This window comes from Podarcis tiliguerta (genome assembly GCF_965153285.1).
Source record: "Podarcis tiliguerta genome assembly, chromosome: 3".
Lineage (NCBI taxonomy): Eukaryota > Metazoa > Chordata > Lepidosauria > Squamata > Lacertidae > Podarcis > Podarcis tiliguerta.
Genome location: NC_139536.1, coordinates 98105625 through 98123459, shown reverse-complemented (window position 1 = coordinate 98123459; position 17835 = coordinate 98105625). Strand labels below are relative to the sequence as shown.

The following is a 17835-nucleotide window of genomic DNA, read 5'->3' as shown; positions in this document are numbered from 1 at the left end:
ACATTTCAGAAACAATGCAAGGTTCTTCTTTTAGTTTTTAGGATTTTTCCCCCTTTAAGGCCCACATGCTTGTGGAATGTTTTGCTAATTCCCCTTTATCCCACTTTGACTATCTCAGTGTACCGGAGAGGAAAGTTCTTTAGTCGTCTTCCGACATTCTACGTCTTTCTGTTTTATACTCCACGATTGTTGGCTCTTCTTGTGGATGCTACTCCTCCAGGCAGTTTCTGAGACTTAAAAAACCCAAAAAAGATCAAAACTTTCCTTTAAAGGAACTTGTACAAACCTCTCTTTGATGCACTGCAGATCTTGGATTAAAATCAATGCAACAGCAACAACAGAAGAAAACAATTATCAATATTGTGTACAGTCTCTAAATTTCTAAAACAAAGCTTTCTTTCAAGTCTTCCGCTTGCTAAAAGCCAATGGGAGGGCTTTGACCCGATTCTCCAGAGAGATTGCTTTAGAAAATGTTTTTTTTCTTTCATTCTTTCTTGTCAGGTTTTTATGTCATGCCATCTTAGACAGACTCAGACTTTTTTAAAAAAAACAAACCCTAAAAATGAAGCTGAGGATACAAGGGAGAAGAGGTTTATAAAAGAGATACTAGAGCCTAGCTTATGCCTGTAGAAGATTGTACAATAAGAGTTCCTGAGCAATAATTGTGTTTTATTCAAAACACACTCTTCCTGCACCACCAAACCCTGTCTCAGTGTGAGTGCAATAACAAGCGGGATTGCCAATGCCCCCCCCCCCGGACGCCTGTCCCCATTATTATTTTTTAGGCAAGCGTGTAAAGCTGAATTTGCACAGGTTAAATGCACAGAAGTTGTGAGTCGCCTGTATAGCAAAGATGAATACTGTGTAATAAAAGCATAGGTATATGCCCTGCAAAAGTGAATTCAGGTCTGGCTGTAACTAAGCCAACCAAGGCTTAGGTAACGGCATCATGGTAGCAGAAGAACCAGAGGAGAAACCAAGAAGTCACAATCTTCTCACCAGGAGCCCACACATTTGCACTAGTTCATGGTTTGGTTTAGCGTTACATGTGAACTGGGCCGTGGTCTGTCACATTCTGTCAGCTCTTTTCCTCGCTGTAAACCGTTTGCCTAATGTAGCTTCATCTTTACCCAATAGGCCAGAAACAATGAACTGATACAGACTTAAATCATGCTTACATTAGACTCACTGATTCCTATGGTTCCACTGTCATCATGACTAAAGCTGGATCCAAACCAATAATTAAACAGTTGGGTGCACTGGAGTAACTTAACCCCTCACCTATTCCCTTTTCTCCTTCTCCATCCATCTTGGGAGACATGTTTGTTTATAAATTTATACCTCAGCTTTCTGCAAAAGTCCATCCGGCAGCTTACACAAAATGGACGACACAAAATTAAGTAGCCTAAAAACAAAACACAGAGTAAAGCAAAGCAAACTTAGCAAGCAAAATCAACATCAGTTAAACACAAACAAGCTGCAGTTTTCAAAGCAGATCACTCCTCAGAGGGCTGAGAACAAAGAGCAGTCCTTCCCTTCCACTCACTCCAGTTTCTTTTGCCAGCCTTAATCACCCCTTGCTCCGAAGATCATGCTACTCCAGAAATTCTTATTGTCAGATGCCTTGACAAATGGCTACGTAATACAATGTGTCAACAGGTGATGTGCCCAGCTCTGTCCTAACACAATAAACATCTTGGCAGACTTGAAGAGGTGGCCTTAATCCCATCTGTTAGTTTGTTTGGAGCTGGAACATATGTAATGGAAAATAACAAAATACAACCCCTTACAGAAAGTGCAAAACTTTGTACTTCCAGTTCTGAGTATTTGTGGCAGAATAAATGCATCGGGTAGACTGCACAGCTCAAACATGCATCCTTTTTCTCTAGACAGAGTCTCCGTCATATATTACGTGACCTTAGAGACATTCCAACAAATTATCCTTTCTGTATGTTACCTGCTACATATTTTATGGTTTGAGCCTGAGAATTTCCTTTTCCTTGACTGGTTTTGTAGACTGGAAATTCATTCTTACAAGCGCACAAACTGATAGGGGACATAGAACTGAATGGGTGGACATTTTGCTAATCTTTTTGCCACCGTGCATCTCCTTTTCACAACACTTGGTGCCAGAACAGCAGTTGCAGTAGAATAACTACAGCCATTGGAATTTCAGTTGGCCAGTTTTCCAAGTCTCCCCACTCCCAAGTTGTCTGGGCTTGTTGTATTCAGTGACTGATTAGAGTATTCTTAGTATATTTTTTGAAAGCTGTTGCATGCAAAAAATTAACCTTTCATCCATCAACCCCCCAGCTGCCAAAACTTATCTCAGCACTCCCATTTCTCCCCTCCCAGTTTGCAGCTGAAAAGCCAGGACTGTTGTGTGCTTAGCTTTTCCACAGCATACTCGTCACCACAGTTCTTTTCTGGATCATAGTTGCAGTGTTATGAAAAAAAATGGCTGGGAACAGAGGAAGGGGAATCAAGTTTTTAGCAGCACTTCCTTTACCTTTTGCTTCTTCACTGGAAATCCAGGGAGAGCAGTGGTGGCACTGTTTCTCACCAGTGGCAGGAACTCCAGAATACATGTGTGGCGATCACACAGGGTCCTTGGACGTTTGACGGTCTATTGATCCCTGTGCCACCGCTGTGCTCGCTTCCCCGCTGCCACCAACCCGTTGCTCTCGGGTAAAACACTTGAGTCCAGACAATTGTTTAAATTGAACCAAATAAACAAGTTTATTTTATAAGCATTAACAAGTTTATGGTTTCTCAGATAATATTCCTGTCAGTTTCTTCACTTTAGTTTCTTTACTGGCCTATACTTTCCTAATACCTTCTGACTGATTATCTCAACTATTTGACTGACTCCTCTTAAAAATTATCGCATTCTCTCACATCAGACTAGCCCAACCCACAGACTTATCCTCTCTGTCTCTTCTCTAACTCCAGACTTACTTCTCAAACACCCTAACTCTAATTCCTCCCATTGGTTAGTCATTTTACAATTACGGTAGTTAACCCTTTCCTTATGAACCCAGTATGATGTCACACACCTAGGAAGGTAAATGCCACAACATGTCTTCCAAATTTGTACCTCTAATCATTGGCACTGAAATTTTCAAGCTTTATACTTAACGTTTCTGGTGCGCCTTGCAGTACCCTAGCCTCCTTGCCTTGTTTTGGCCAACCACAATGATTGTTTAGTTAACTACTGCCAGATAGGCGTACAGAAGTAGTGGTGCAACGTAATTTAATGCAATTTAATGCATTGCCCTAGAGCAGGGATTGTCAACATGGTGCCCTGCAAACCTTGTTGGACTCCAACTCCCATCAGCCCTACCCAGCATGGTTAGTGGCCAGGGATGATGGGACTTGTCATCCAGCAGTATCTGGAAGCCCACAGCTCCCCAAGCCCTAGAGCAGGCATACCCAAACTCAGCCCTCCAGATGTTTTGGGACTACAGCTCCCATCATCCCTAGCTAACAGGACCAGTGGTCAGGGATGATGGGAATTGTGGTCCCAAAACATCTGGAGGACCAAGTTTGGGGGTGCCTGCCCTAGAGACATGAACCAGACAAGAGGGTTACTGCACCACATAGTCATATCCTTTTGTTCACTTCCAGGTAGACCAATTCATTTCTCTGCTTTTGGTGTTTGCTGTTGAAAGTCTATTATCCCTTTTTTGTGTGTGTGTTCCCTTTATGATTTCTCCCATTGAAGAGATTGGTAGTCAGGTGCCAAGAGCATTGTCCAGATCAGACAGTCTATCCAGGGACCTGGAAATTTCTCACATAAAGACTCAATTGTTAGATTGAATAAATGGGATGAATTGTTAACGATTTATAGACCCTTTATAAAGGGGAAGGAGATGCGTTGAAGTCAGAGCACCTGAATTGATCAATGCTCTCAGTGTTCTACCAGAAACACATCTAAAGAAAACAGTAATAAAATATGTAGTAGCTCCTTATGAAAAGCTTCTATTTAGAATGGTAGCTTTTGAATGTTCCTAACAAAGAACAGGCTTCATATTCCCCTAAGGAAGCTAATGCACTAGTTTATTAAAAAGGTTCATTTCTAATTACCCCAGAAACATATTAAGAAAAGGCGAGGCTTTTTTTCCATTGGCAAGAAGTTAGCTAAACCTCCTTGGGCTTGTTTGTTAGGAAGTGGTTTGTGAAAGTTCGAAATTCACTTTTTCAAAATGGTGGAATCTAGTGATTGCCTGTTGGACTCCATTTTCATAAATGATAAAATAGCATCTTGGGACTTGTTGAGTGGAGAAACATAAGTTGATTTTCAAAGGTGGTTGGTGCACCTGAAGCTGAAATGTCTGTTGCAAGAAGTAGAAATGTGAAGGGCTTTCTGCCATATCTCCTTGCTCACATACCACTTGGAGGTGAAAGTGAGCAAGGAATTCCCCCCTCCAGGTACCCCTGTCAACCAGAACTAATATTCTTGTTGTTCAGGTGAACATGTTAGCCTGGATAGCTCAATTGATTAAAGTGTGGTGCTGAAATGCCAGTGTTGCAGGTTCAGTCCCTTTATGGGACAACTGAATATTCCTGCATTGCAGGGGGTTGGACTAGATGATCCTCAGTTTCCCTTCCAGCTCTATAATTCTTTGATTCCGTATCTTGGGATAGAAGGAGAAATGGGTGAACAATATTCATTTGATTCGCTTTGTTTAATTTATATGTTCAAGGGTTTATAGGCCCAAGTAAGCTGAATGTATTAACTGAAGTGAACAAAACGAATAACGGGAATGTTGTCCTAGGGCATGGATAGGCAAACTAAGGCTCGGGGGCCAGATCCGGCCCAATCACCTTCTAAATCCGGTCCGCGGATGGTCTACTTGAGTAGACCATGAGATGGTTTACATGAGTGGAATGTGTCCTTTTATTTAAAATGCATCTCTGGGTTATTTGTGAGGCCTGCCTGGTGTTTTTACATGAGTAGAACATGTGCTTTTATTTAAAATGCATCTCTGGGTTATTTGTGGGGCATAGGAATTTGTTCATATTTTTTTTCTTCAAAATATAGTCTGACCCCCCACAAGGTCTGAGGGACAGTGGACCGGCCTCCTGCTGAAAAAGTTTGCTGACCCCTGTCCTAGGATTAAGTAGTTGTGGTAATAAGGCATAAGGCTAGGAACCTAAATACATGTATATGAGAATTTCATTGAAATCAACGGGACCAACTTCCACATAATGTTTTAGGACAGAACTTTAACTAATTCTTCTAACTAACTGATTTGTTTAAAGACTAAAGAAGTAATAAAAATTAAGTACTGTGCATTCAAATTAAATCTTGGGCTTACCATAGGTGGCTTACGCTTGCTGTTTTACACTTGTTAATAAAAAACCCTGTTATAACTATGTTTCAGTATCCCAATAAAATAGGTTCATAAACCAATATTTAACCCACAGCAATGACTTAGTTTATTAGTTCATTGGTAGTAGGACAAGTGCCGGCTTCAATTTTTTGTATCCTCTTTCTGGTAAATGTTTTAAAAGTACTCACAGGATTTCACTGTTTTATTCCCCTTTTGTCATTTAAACAATTGTTTGGGATTGTGCTGCTGCTGCTACTTCTCTTTGTTGGTGGCGGCTATGATTTCAGTTGTATGTAACCTTTTTCTAACATAAAAGCATATTATTGTGTATATGATAAGTTAGGTGCCTTCATAATTATATAGAAGGGCAGGATATAAATTCCAGAAATGAAGAAATTTGTCCTTGATGTGGTTCCTGTCTGTAATGTATGCATACCTGAGAAACTGTCTTTGAGTTCATCACACATCCACTCTCGATCCTTTGGCGAACTTGTGAGCAATAGATTTCAGGGTTGACACCTGTTACTTATTTCAAAGAATAGCTCCCTATTTTGTAGTCAACTTAGTTTGGCACGCAATGCAATTATTTACATGCTTACTTGAAAGGATGTCTCAGTTTGTTCAGCATGAGAGGATATACTTGCATGTAAGCATACAGGATAGCATCTTGTATTAGGAACTGCTCTGTGTGAAATAAGGAACAGATTGCAAGCCTCCTTTGGCTCATCTAGAGCAATGGTTCCCAACCTTTTTTTGGCCATGTCCCACCCAAACATCTCTAAAATCCTGATACCACCCCATGTGACATATAATTCTTATTATTCAAAAAGTGAACTCCTATTCACGTGGAGGAAGCCTGAAAGGCCATAAATTGTTAATACAGTGGTACCTCAGGTTACATACACTTCAGGTTACATACGCTTCAGGTTACAGACTCTGCTAACCCAGAAATAGTGCTTCCGGTTAAGAACTTTGCTTCAGGATGAGAACAGAAATTGTGCTCTGGCAGCACAGCGGCAGCAGGAGGCCCCATTAGCTAAAGTGGTGCTTCAGGTTAAGAACAGTTTCAGGTTAAGTACGGACCTCCGGAATGAATTAAGTACTTAACCTGAGGTACCACAGTAACTCATTCTCGAATTGCTTGCATTAAAAATCAAATTATCCCCCCCGTGGGGCGTGTGCCCCACGTTGGGAACCATGGATCTAGACCAGGCATAGGCAAACTCCCGCCCTCCAGATGTTTGGGACTACAACTCCCATCATCCCTAGCTAACAGGACCAGTAGTCATGGATGATGCGAATTGTAGTCCCAAATATCTGGAGGGCCAGAGTTTGCCTATGCCTGGTCTAGAGTCATTATAGCCTAAGAACCAAAGGATGATTTGGGGCAAAAAGCATGATTATACTACACTGTTACTCATGACCTCCTAGCAAGGGCAGCAGCTCTTTTGGCCCCTCTATGTTTTGGAAGATGGGCTGGGCCCCTCCAGTATCCAAAAAGGGCAGAGGCGCCTTCTCCTCCTTCTGCCGCAGATGGAAAGAAGGGTTGAATCCGCCTCCCACCTGGGGCAGTGCCAGGAGGAGGTGGAGGAGGAGCCATTGGCCACTGAAGCTGTGCGGCCGCCGCATTAGGCTCCGCCCCCAGCTCCTCTCAACGTCTTGACGTCATGCACATGACATTTCCCTCGTAAGCTGGCAATTTTTCATTTTATGTATGATACTTTCTTGTTTGGCTTCAGAGGAAGGAGTGTATTGGTTCCGTTCCTCTCCAGTGTTATTTAAGGCATGACTGTACAAAGTGTAGGGTTGTGTGCTTGGCTTTTCAAAACACTTTGGCACAATTTTAGTTTACGTTTTGTATCCTTCATACGATCAAGGTCAGAGCACTCTAAGCGGGAACAGTCAATTCATTTGTTGTATGCATTATATATTGATGCCAGAAGAGTATTTATAACTCTGTCTGGGCTCTTAGATATACTTTCAAGTGCTCCTTTGAAGACTGCATGGGAAAGGGAATATTCTCTTTCTGCAAATGTTTTATTTTAGAATTCTTAAGGATGAATTCAAATAGATGTGCTGTATCTGGGTCCAGACATTTGTGAACATGATACACACTTGGTCTTCCAGAATAAAATAAAATTACAAATTCTGTAAAGCTCTGTGGGCTAGTGCAGACATAACACCAGGCATCCCTTAATCAAATGGAAGGATTGCAGAATCCCCTCTCTGACCCATTCCACAAGCCTTGATCCTTTCATACTCAGATTCATATAAAATCGTGCTGGATGTTTCATCTGTATAGGCATTAACTATGGTAACTTCAGTAATATGCATGCATATTAAACCAGGAATCCTGGTTACATCTGCATTAGATCTTCATATTGCATCCTCCTGAATTCAACAAGGATCTGTCAGAAACTTAACTGATCAACTACTGGTTCCAGATATAGATGACGTATTTGTGTGTTTTTCTGTAGACTGAAAGTTCATATTGTAGATCCCAGATGAAAACATAGGACATACAACTGTGGAATATAGAACCATGTGGAAAATAAAAGTATTTTCTTCAACTGCTACACTAAATCCTTGAGTGCAGTGATTTGGAATGAGGTGCCATCAATAAATGGATGGTACCTGATTCCGCTTCTCCTCTTTGTTAGACCCAGGTGAGGCAGTAGCAGTGTTGTCAGTGCCTAGATGTGTCAATGGCAGGACCAGCCCACCCAGGAGGCAAGGTGAGCAAACTGCCTCAGGCAGCAGGATTCACAAGGACAGTAGTCTCTCTTTCTTCCCCCCTTGTTCAGGATGTAGATTTTGCCTCACCTCTTCTTCCCTGACGTGGAGGGGAGGCACCATTTGAGGGTCTGCTCCAGGTGCCAAAATATCTTGAGCCAGCCCTGAGTAGTGGACTGTATGAGGGAGAGTAAACTGAAGCTCATTGCAGATGAAACTGAGGTATTGATAGGGGCTAGTTTGTCTTCCTCCCTAGCCGGAATTAAGATTGCTGGAAGAAATAACAACAACCTCAGATATGCAGATGACACAACCTTGATGGCAGAAAGTGAGGAGGAATTAAAGAACCTTTTATTGAGGGTGAAAGAGGAGAGCGCAAATTATGGTCTGAAGCTCAACATCAAAAAAACGAAGATCATGGCCACTGGTCCCTTCACCTCCTGGCAAATAGAAGGAGAAGAAATGGAGGCAGTGAGAGATTTTACTTTCTTGGGCTCCATGATCAATGCAGATGGTGACAGCAGCCACGAAATTAAGAGACACCTGCTTCTTGGGAGGAAAGCAATGACCAACCTAGACAGCATCTTAAAAAGTAGAGACATCACCTTGCCAACAAAGGTCCGTATAGTAAAAGCTATGGTTTTCCCAGTAGTGATGTATGGAAGTGAGAGCTGGACCATAAAGAAGGCTGATCGCCGAAGAATTGACGTTTTTGAATTATGGTGCTGGAGGAGACTCTTGAGAGTCCCATGGACTGCAAGAAGATCAAACCTCTCCATTCTGAAGGAAATCAGCCCTGAGTGCTCACTGGAAGGACAGATCGTGAAGCTGAGGCTCCAATACTTTGGCCATGAAGAGAAGACTCCCTGGAAAAGACCCTGATGTTGAGAAAGATGGAGGGCACAAGAGAAGGGGACGACAGAGGACGAGATGGTTGGATAGTGTCTTCGAAGCTACAAACATGAGTCTGACCAAACTGCGGGAGGCAGTGGAAGACAGAAGTGCCTGGCGTGCTCTGGTCCATGGGGTCACGAAGAGTCGGACACGACTAAACAACAACAACAACAGTTTGTCTTCCCAAGGTTTATAGTGTGGGCCTGTGAATCTACTCATCTTCTAATCTGAGAGTTGCATGGCCTTTGGTGACACAGATCACTTTTTATTAAGGTTGTAGCAGGTGTATCAGTTTAGGTTGTTTTGATAGGATTACTTGTTTCTGTAGTAATAAAGTTGTATGGTTGTTTATCTCCTTTACATTTGATTTAAAATAAAACTTTACTTGTTGTGACCCCACTATATTTATTTAAAAATGTGTAATAGGCCTTTCTTTTAAGACTCAGATTATATAGCATGTTAATCACAGAGTCTATATTTTCTGCTCTGCTTTGCATATTGATGATGTAAACATTTGTTTATCCAAACAGTTAGGAGCATTTATACAAAAATGGTCACAAATCAAATGGGGAAAATATGGTGATTTGTTGCTTTAATGAACTTCTAATTTCAAGATGGCTGTCATGTTGCATTAGCTCTTTGGGTTTATTGAGACCATTATCCATCCCTCGTAGATTTAGAGGTTCTTTTTAAAAATCACATATAGCTTACTGCTCAAGTTATGTTGAATGACCTTTTGTCATTTATTTTTCTTCAAAGAGAATTTTTATCTTATTTTTAGCTGATTATATATGAGTGTACAAGTGGAGAACTTTTTAAATGCTTTACTAAAATAAATATTTGTTCATAATATGAAATGGTACAAAGTATGTATCATGACACAGGGAATTCCTTTCTATTTAACCAAGGAATAGCTTTCTCGTTCCTTTAATAGCATCCTTCAGCTTCCATTTCAGAGATTTTAATTCTTCCAAAATTGCCATATTGGAGTCTTAATTCCTTTCTATTACTGTGCTCTGAGACCTTTTATGATGATGAGGAAAATTAGTCTTTTTAGCAAGTAATTACTTAAATTACCTTAATTATCTAATAATGTAATGTCAGCAACAAAAATTTATATATACTTCAGCAGAATCATTATAATACTGATTAAAGTAATTGTCAGATCCTAAATACTAGCATGTCTTTCCCCAAAGCCAGGTTTATATATATATATATACAATTTCAGTGTGCCTTGCTCTGTGCAATTTGGCTTGAGGTGTTTATCATCCCAGTCAGTGATGGCCAGAAAGGTATTTGGGATAATTAGTTAAGTGATTCATAATTGCTGAAACATCTGTCTGAATTAATCCCAGCAAAGGTAGCAGTTTTATTGAACTAAAAATATTCTCATACTACATTTGGCCAAATTGCCCTCTCGGAATAATTCGAAAGGCATTTGGGAGACATTTCAGCCCATCGCCTCACTTCTGCTTTGTATACTGTGTATTCCATAATCGCTTACATCATGTTTCATGATGGCACCTTTAGGCTACAATTTGGATCCTTGTAGGTAGAACCAATTTTGCTACAGCTGCATTGTTCCTCTGTGGAGCCTAGACAGCTTCTACTAGGGTTGGTACATGATGTAATGTTTTCTCCAGTGCACACTGTGTGTTGTTACTCACCTGTTAGGGCTCAAACAAGGATGGAGCAGGACATTGTATTAACTTTCATTCAAGGTTCTCTGTTCACATTACCTGCAAACTATGACTGAGTTGCTGAAGCCAGTAATTAAACCTACATTTTAGCAGACCTGGTTTCCTTTTTAAAATAAACTATTATTATTAGTTGTAATAATTTTGTACAAATGATGAGGAGAAAATCTAGTCAGTAGAATTTAATTTGTATGTTTGTTTTTACATCCTAGAAAAGTGTAATATAAATTGATAAATCCACACTCTCCCAGGAAGCTCACAGGTTCACCTTGGTCCAGTCGCTGTTTCTCAGTCTAGTCTACCTCACAGGGTTGTTGTGAGGATAAAATGGGGAGGGGAGAACCACGTACACCACCTTGATCTCCTTGGAGGAAAAGGTGGTATATAAATGTAGTCAATAAAGCAAAAAAAAAAAAGAAGCAAAGATTATTGATGAACAACAATTTGATCCAGTAACAGGACTGAAAAAACTGCCATTGCTGTGCTACTTATACAGTCTTGTTTCTTGCATTTTAAAATAAATGGTGCAAGCAGTGACCAAACGTTCTTGCGCTAGACTCATTGGACTGGTGGTACCTCGGGTTACATACGCTTCAGGTTACAGACTCTGCTAACCCAGAAATAGTACCTTAGGTTAAGAACTTTGTTTCAGGATGAGAACAGAAATTGTGCTCTGGCAGCACGGTGGCAGCGGGAGGCCCCATTAGCTAAAGTGGTGCTTCAGGTTAAGAACAGTTTGAAGTTAAGAACGGACCTCCGGAACGAATTGAGTACTTAACCCGAGATACCACTGTAGTTAAACTGTGTTTTAATGTTGAACACGAAAGGTTCTTGCTCCACTCCTGTTCTGCTACTCAGAAATAAGCCAAAGTCTTCTTTGTGATTCTTTTCTCTGCAAACAAACCACGAGTGGTATGCAAATATTGGTGTGTGTGTTTTTTTAGCTTATTTTGTGTGTGTGCGCACGTGTGCTGTGATTGAGGGAAACAAAACCTGAACCTAGGTTTGGTCATTACAGCAAGTCAGACTCTGATTTATGGGCTGGTGGCATGGCAGGATGAAAAGTGAGAATTTTTCAGTAGTATTCACTAGCATGCTGAACCTTCACATTAAGCATTATTATTTTTAATTTTGGTTTGATGTTACATGCAAACCAGGCCACTGTTTCCTAAGATTTCCCTTTCCCGACCATTGTGTCACTTGTTGATTGTTTATAATCACTATTTCAGTGATTATACACTTCCTAGGTTATTTGGGGAAATTGGGCTTTACCTTTTAATTGGTTTAATATTTTGGAATTAACACGCAAGATATTTTAGTTTGCCCGCTTAAATTGGAATTGTCGTTTAACGTAACTAACTCTAATCTTAAATGTTAACGGCATTAGGGATAATATAGCTCTGGCCATGGCGTGAGATGTCTCTGTACTTCTACTGTGGCACTGTAAATTTTCCAAAAGAGATTTGTGATACCAAGGAGAGAACTTCACATACAGCTCACCAAGGCTACTACGTAGAACTAATTAATCCGCCACTTTTGTGGTGGTTAAAATATGTAAACTGGCCCAGGAATGCCTTCCCAAACCTGGTACCCTATAGAGGCTGTTGGACTTCAGTTCCCATCCCACCTCACCATTGGCTCTGCTGGCTGGCACTGGTGGAAGTTGTAGTCTAAAACATCTGGACAGCACCCAGTTTGAGAAGGCTAGGCTAGGAAATAAACATTCCAAACAACCAAACACAGTAAAGGTAAAGGTACCCCTGCCTGTACGGGCCAGTCTTGCCAGACTCTAGGGTTGTGCGCTCATCTCACTCTATAGGCAGGGAGCCAGCGCTGTCCGCAGACACTTCCGGGTCACGTGGCCAGCGTGACAAGCTGCATCTGGCGAGCCAGCGCAGCACACGGAACGCCGTTTACCTTCCCGCTGGGAAGCGGTCCCTATTTATCTACTTGCACCCAGAGGTGCTTTCGAACTGCTAGGTTAGCAGGCGCTGGGACCGAACGACGGGAGCGCACCCCACCGCGGGGATTCGAACTGCCGACCATGCGATCGGCAAGTCCTAGGTGCTGAGGTTTTACCCACAGCGCCACCTGCAACCAAACACAATGCGACTTTAAATGCTGTTCTATGCTTGATGAAATCCTACTTTGAGGCTGTGGTCATTGATGTGACGGGAAATAATATTGACATGGATGACTTTAAATCGGTAGAAACCAGGTTTAATACTTTTGGAATTGTTACATCAAAGGAGCCGGTGATCATTCTTTTTATGTGTGTGTAAGGTAAGAAAGGGAAGTGTCTTCCCCTCCACATATCCTTCCATTAGCTTAAAAATAGTAAGTGATCCTCATAGACATCTTCAAGCATGAAGATAAGAAGGTCAGAGAGATTTCTGGCGGGCCATCGGTTTCTACACTGCTTTTAAGAAATGTTGTAAGGTTATTTGTCAGATGTGGAAGCGCGGAAATTGTTTTTGATAGAAGTAGTGTGGATGGTCTTCAAAGGAATATTACAAGATAGCTCTGTATAAGTGTAAGTTGTCCGTCTTTCTACATCATAGGCGTCATTGTGGAGGGAAACATCCATGTTCCCGAGTGATCTTCAGAGGAATAAATGTGTGAAAAGATCCTAAAAATATGACCAGCTTTTTAAATTTCAGAGCTGCTTAGATTTTATTTTACTCAAGCGCATATTATTTCAAAGCCACTTTGAAATTTCAGCATTTTGTGATCTATGAAAGGTTCATTGGGAATGAGAAGGAAATGGCAAAAATGTTCAATTGTGCTATTGTTAACCATCTTTTTAGGGGTAGCATTTTCATTTATGCTTTACTTAAAAGATAACTGCTTTGAGCTTCCTGGTACCGTAGAACCCCAAACAGTTTTGCTGTGCCCAAAATTTAGAATATTTCATTTTCCATAGGCAAACCAATGTGAGAATTATGAACATTACCTCCTTAAAGCCAGCATGTAAATTTCTTCTAGAACTGTTCGACATTGTGAAGCATTTTCATTCAAGCACCAAAAGATGCAAATCGTTATCTACATTTGCACTAAGTCATCAAATGCTCTTTTCCCCCCCTTTGCAAGCACTCCAGGGTTTTTCAGTAGTTGATTAATGATTTGTTTGGAATTCTAATTCTTCCTGTTTTCCATACTACATTTCTAAAGAGATTAGCAGAATAGTAAATTCTGTACAATCAGCACATATGTGTGTTGGAACTCGCAAGCTTAGGTAAGAGAAATATGCTTAGATGGATCCAAAGCTGTTGTTTGCACAGGAGTGGCCAAAAGGGATTTAAGAGTTCTATATGCTAAAGAGGTGTATTTTAGTGTGGACATCCAGCCATTCCCTCTAGCAGCATGACCCACAAAGCAAAATGCAGCCCACAAGACATATATTGGTTTATGCCAGCTGTTTTGAGAACAGACACATACTCAAGGACAGATTTTTCCCTGATAATTTATTTGCAGTTTCAACAAAAACAGAAGGTCTGTTGAGACTTGGTGTAAACTAACTTTTAAACTGGAATAGCCTCTCTAGATTCATGTGTTCCATTGCTACTGTAGATAAAAATCTGTAGTCAGTCCATTAACATAAGCCAAAAAAGTAGGGGGAAATCTAGATTTGTACCACTGAATTAAGAGAATACAAAAGTGTAATCTTTTAAAGGCAGCTCTTGAGATCTGAACAGTCCCGGACATTAATTAAATCATCCTACATAGAGGCAAGGGACGCGGGTGGCGCTGTGGGTAAAACTTCAGTGCCTAGGACTTGCCGATCGCATGGCCGGCGGTTCGAATCCCCGTGGCGGGGTGAGCTCCCGTCGTTCGGTCCCAGCTCTTGCCCACCTAGCAGTTCGAAAGCACCCCCAAGTGCAAGTAGATAAATAGGTACCGCTTTATAGCGGGAAGGTAAACGGCGTTTCCATGCGCTGCGCTGGTGCTGGCTCGCCAGAGCAGCTTCGTCACGCTGGCCACGTGACCCGGAGGTGTCCTCGGACAGCGCTGGCTCCCGGCCTCTTAAGCAAGATGAGCACGCAACCCCAGAGTCGGACACGACTGGCCCGTACGGGCAGGGGTACCTTTACCTTTACATAGAGGCAACTAAAATTGCCAATGTTGTAGGGGGGAAAATGACCATGTTTAAGCATCAGTTTGGTTTTAGTGCAGAGATGAGGAAGCAGGAAATGTTGTGTGAGCCTACCTGCATTGACAATTTTTCCCAAAACACCATTTCATATTGGAAGATATATGTTTGTTTTGCACAATGCTTCTGTATTGCACATTCATGGAGACAATGGTTGTTGCCAACACATGAAGGCTTCCAGTGGTGGTCCTGGGCCAGTGCTCCATACGCTGAACTTTATTTTAAAATTTGAAGAAAAGGAAAGGGGAAAAAAGTACAAAACTCTATCCTTCCTACAAAGTCATGCAACAAAATTTTCAGGTACCTTCTTAGCAATTTTTGCTAATAAGTGATGTAGCAGCCTTGTATATATAACTGGGTTCGTGGGGAATGTAATAAAGGGACGTTTTATACAGCCGATTTATGTTTCCTTGCTCAGCAGACAAAGGAAAGGAAAGCCGAATAGTTTGCAGATTTGCTGTAAAAGCTGCTTTCCCTATATGAGACGCCCATCCCGGACATGCTTGCAGTTCTTCCTTTAAAGTTGCTTTAAGCTATTGTTTGTAGCCTTTTTACACTAGTCACTCACCCTTGAAAGGTTTACTATAAAATCTTGTCGTAAGAATCTTGGGGAGTCAGCCACACTTGGTGTGACATTTTGTAACTTCAATGGGTGCGCAGCAGGGATTAATTTATCTTCAGCTGCTCAGGTTTTTTTTGTTTGGTTTGCTGGCAGGACTGAAATTATTTAGGCCCTATGGCTTCAAAACCGCAAATACTGCAAAAAATAGAACTAATGAGCCTGGGGTGTTTTGATCGGCTGAAAGCCGCAAATACCCAAGTTAAATGGGACATTAATCATGGCACTAATTTTAAAATCTTTTACTTTCTAAGTCCTTAAATTTGCATTGCCTGGCTGCTTCTTATTGGCACGACACTGGTATCAGATGTGAATATTCACAACCACAACTCTATAGAAGTATGGAATGGTTTAGTAGTGAAAAGTGTCGCACCTGAAGAAAACAGCTACCTTTCTGTATATGGCTGATGTCGGAATAAGGCGGGAATATATCCTTCTATAGTAACAAAACTGGTACAAAAACCCTGTGGAGGAAAGACTAGACTAACCTTTGTGAAAGGAAACATGTTGCAGGATACTTCTTGCTAAATGATGGTACAGTCATGCCTTGGTTCTTGAACGTAATCCATTCCGGAAGTCTGTCCGACTTCCGAAACGTTTGAAAACCAAGGCGCAGCTTCTGATTGGCTGCAGGAGCTTCCTGCACTCAAGCAGAAGCCGTGTCAGACGTTTGGCTTCCAAAAAACGTTCAGAAACCAGAACACTTCTGGGTTTTTGACGTTCAGGAGCCAGAACATAGGAGTACCAAGGCGTTTGAGAACCAAGGCAGTTTAACAGTACACTGTCACTTCATATCTATACCCCTAATTCTTACAATTTTTTGAACTTTGGTACCAGAATACTCTCTCTTTTCATTTTTATTAATAAGACACTGTATAATTGTAGAGTTCAATAAATTGTGATGGTGAGTCATCTGTCATTGCCATATGCAGGAATACAATCTAACAGATTCCTGAATAGTTTGCAATGGAAGTTGGGACTGGCGGGAGGGTAGCAAAAAACCAGTATAAGAATAGCTGTGGCAGGGAAACTAATTAAAAGTTGGGTATTTAGTGCCTCTGGTGCTGTGCTGTGGAGCACCTTTCCCACAGATATTTGGCAAACATCCTCACTTTTGACTTTCAGGGATCTGTGGAAGACCTGTCTGTGCCAACAGGCCTTTATAGATGTTGAATTAGCTAGTCACTTCAATGATTTTTTTTATTTAATGGTGTTTTGTGTTTTATTGTTGTCCACTGCTCTGGTATTTTATGAGATGGCGATACAGAAAAACCTTTGCCAATAAATAATGAATGAATAAATCAGCAAATGGAAAGAGAACTCTGGTGGTTTATTTAATTTGCAAATTGAATATGGGATAGACTTAATAATAATTGATTTAAGGTAGCTAATAGCCATTGTTTAGGAATCTACCTGCAAGCTGATCTAGAATAAAAACAAAATTTCCCTGTCCTACAGAGGCCACAATTATCATTTCTTGCAACTTGGCAAACTGTTCAGAAGTGTCATTTAGGATCATTTAGGAATGGCAGCTTCAGACAATCTTGAATCCTGTTTGATGGTACAAATTAAAAAAAAAGAAAAAAGAAAGGATAGTTCTGAGAGACCTAGACCCAGGCAATGCTACATTTATTTGAACCCAGAATTTATCTGTTCCTGTGAGATAAATCTTGCACCTGTTACCTAGTCCCTGTGGGAATGGGCAGACGGAGTGAGATTGCAGAAGCTTGAGGTGTGTTTGCTTTCTCTCCTCAGGTGTAATCTCTGGGGCAAAGTAAGAATGGAACAGGCCTTGCTTTCTGTACATAAATCATCAGCTATTGAAGGCAGGCATGAATGTAAGTCATGTATTCTCCTACAGAAACCTTCACTTTGGAGAAGGAAATCCTTGCACGGGGGAATAGACACCCCTCATGTTTCTATTGAAGACATTTAACTTGATATTTTCAATGCAACTTGGGGAAAAGTAGCTGAGAGTAATAGGAGCCTTTTATTCCTCTAATGCCCCAATCATTTTGTGCTATCCCCTTTTTTCATTGTGATGTCTTTAATATGCTGATTTATCTTTGTCCATGTCTCCTTAAATTGTGTTCAGCCAACTTACTACCAATTCCAGATAATCTGTATTTATACTTGGGGAATCTAATGGAGACTAACTCAGTGTTTACATTTAAAAGGCAAGAGTTGATGCTATTGAAATCTAAAATAAAAACCTGCTTTGATAAATTTTTCCAGAAGCAATAAATTAATAGTAAAGCGACAGAGAAAGGTAAGCACAGAACGTTTGAATCATAGTAAGGCTTCTATCATTCAAGCTGGAAGCTTACCAATTTAACACATTGTTGCTTAGTATTGTTCTGAGTTGGGCAAGGAAGTAAACTGCATGTGAGACCTTCCTAACCCTTG

At 41.0% G+C, this 17835-nt stretch overlaps 1 protein-coding gene across 2 annotated transcripts in view; it reads left to right on the top strand.

Annotated features, from left to right (window-relative positions):
* KLHL29 (kelch like family member 29) overlaps positions 1-17835 on the top strand; it is a 414714-nt gene that overhangs the window by 192956 nt on the left and 203923 nt on the right. The window lies entirely within an intron of this gene.